Source organism: Arvicola amphibius, chromosome 9 (assembly GCF_903992535.2).
Source record: "Arvicola amphibius chromosome 9, mArvAmp1.2, whole genome shotgun sequence".
Lineage (NCBI taxonomy): Eukaryota > Metazoa > Chordata > Mammalia > Rodentia > Cricetidae > Arvicola > Arvicola amphibius.
Genome location: NC_052055.2, coordinates 113,214,473 through 113,217,274, shown reverse-complemented (window position 1 = coordinate 113,217,274; position 2,802 = coordinate 113,214,473).

The window sequence follows — 2,802 nt, the reverse complement described above, 5'->3', positions numbered from 1 at the left end:
AGGCTACTGGGTCACACAGCAATTGATTTGATTAACTATGAAATACTTTTTTTTTTTTTGGTTTTTCGAGACAAGGTTTCTCTGTAGCTTTAGTGCCTGTACTGGAACTAGCTCTTGTAAACCAGGCTGGCCTCAAATACACCTTTTAGTTATTGTAAGTTGTTTCAAAAATTCAGATTCCAGGAACCCATCAGACAGCAGACACCTCACCATACTATCCCTTGGTTTCTATAACCCGAATTCTAATTTAAGACAGACTGAGCAAACAGTGTACATTACCCATATTACAGTTTCCCAGAGGTGATGATAAACTGAACTTTACTTCATCCTGTCTACAAAGGTAAGTTTACTGGTTTCATAACAAACCACCCAGGTTACTGTATTGCAACACACATAGAGAAATCCTTCTTTTGGAGGGAGCTTTCCCAATGAGTTGACAAAAAGTTTCAAAGAAGAAATTAGAATATAGTCTACACACATGCCTAAACCCATATTGAATCTGGTAATGAATCAAGAGTCAAAAGTAGTCATTCATGGCCAAACTTAGTGAGCTATCAAATTCTTCTGAGCCAATATGAAGAAAAATCACTATGTTGAATTTCTACAGTTTACTAGAGTGGGGAATTTATCAAATCAATAGTCTAGTATTTTAATTCAAAATTCCTCACAGTTCCTTGTTTTATGAATTTAAACCACTCATCTAAAGGGCTAGTTCAAGTTTATTAGAAATATTGAACTTTGTAGTTCAGTGACTAGAAACTTCCCTATACTACTTGGATTTTTTTTTATCTAAGTAGTTAATGTCCTCCTGACCCAGATTTTGCCCCCAAAAAAGTATTACAGCAGTGCACACACTGCACACTGTGAGAATAACACAAGTGCTATGTATGGTTCATAGCATATATAGAAGATAAAGAATATTAAACTACAGCAAAAATATAAAAATTTCCTTTTTTCTCATATTCTATTTAGTGTGTATATGCCAGTGTGTGGTTAATGTGTTTGTGATATAAGTGTATGTGAGTGTGTTATAATGTGTGTGTGTGTGTATTGTGTGATATAATGTGTTAATGAGTATGTATGTGTGCATGATGTGGTATAGTAGTGTGTGTGTGTGCATGGGTGTGTGTGCATGGGGTGATGATGTGTGCATGGCTGTGTGGGCTGCATGTGTCAACAGTAAGCCCTTGGGATCTACCTGTCTCCATCTCCCCAGCACTAAGATTACAGATGTGCATTGTTTGCTTTCCATGTGGGTGCTAAGGACCTGAAATCAGATCCTCAAGTTTGTGCAAGTTCAACCAGCTAATTTGTTGTTCTGTCCACTTCAAAAATGTGGTGATAAATCTCAATGGACAACTCAGTGGCATCTAGAATCACCTGGGAGACAGGTTCTCAGAGCCAGTGAATGATAAACTTGATGGAGTGGGGAAGACTTGCCCATTATGGGTGGTACCATTCCCCAGGCTGTGATTCTGGACAACATAAATGGAGGAGAGCTGAGCATAGGTATCCACTGGTCTCTGCTTTGTTATTACAGATGTGATGTGACCCACAGCCTTGAGTTCCTGTTGCTGCGATGTCTGCCATGAGCGACTGTAAGTTTGTGAACCTGTTCTCCAAATAGGTTACATTGCCAGGGTATCAAAGCAAAGGAAGAATAACTAATATAAAGGTAATAAAAATCATTCACAGTCAAAACAAATATTTATTTAGAACACACATACACACACACACATATATATAGAAGATTTCAGGAAACATAAATACCACAGTCAACTACAAATATAGGGTTAATTTAATGAGGTACAGGAAGCTTCTAATATTCTGGTGTACGTGTGAATGCTTACAAGTTTTTGAACATACATGGTGTCTTGAATATTTTCTACTTGCTAGAAACTTTCATTGGGTCTTACATAGTCACCATAACACCATGTCTCTACTGCTGCGTAAAACAATGTACAAAATTCCAGGAACCTATTCTGGAGAAAGGCGGTGTGACCACTACATTGGTTAAAAGAATAACCATCTCAACATAGAAAGGTCGGCTTGTTGGTAAGACATAAAACAAACACATAGTCGAGTAACAGTAGAGTTTCTGATGAAAGAAAGTACTGAGCCCCTGTCCCATATCAAGAGACATTGACCATTGAGACAACAGAGGAAGATTGGTCACCTGCCAAGGTGCCTGAGCAAGAGCAATCTCTGAAGTTATTCTAGAAAACCCAAAGGCATTGGTTTAATCTGCCTATGCTGGAACTTAGTTGATAACACCCATCGTGGGCACCTTGCATTAGTAGCATGCTGTGGAATTACTCAATCTATAGTAAGGAGTGAAAGCCTGATATCAGGCACCCCAGATCTTGGTGCTGGAGGCAAGAGTCCGGAAAGGACCTGGGATGGGTCAAATGAATTAGAACAGCACAAGATGAATGAAATGTCTTAAGCAGAAAACACTAATCTGCTAGAGACTGTGGTGTGAATATATCATTTATACCAAATGCAAGCATGAGGAAATTAGCAGGGGGAATGATCCTGAAATATTCATGGCTGAGTCTCTAGCTGTGCTTTGCCATATCCTTGGTGAGAGTTAACTTTACAGACAGTCTTATTTATAAAATCACCTCATGAACAATCAGAAGCATAAAAGTATATATATACACATATACATACACATATATATGTATATATATTTATAATGTGCTAGCTCAGTATTGTATAAGTTATACTTTGATTTGCTTAAATACTTTCAGAGAAATGATTAAATAAATTATGTATCTGATATATCCCAGATAATTATTG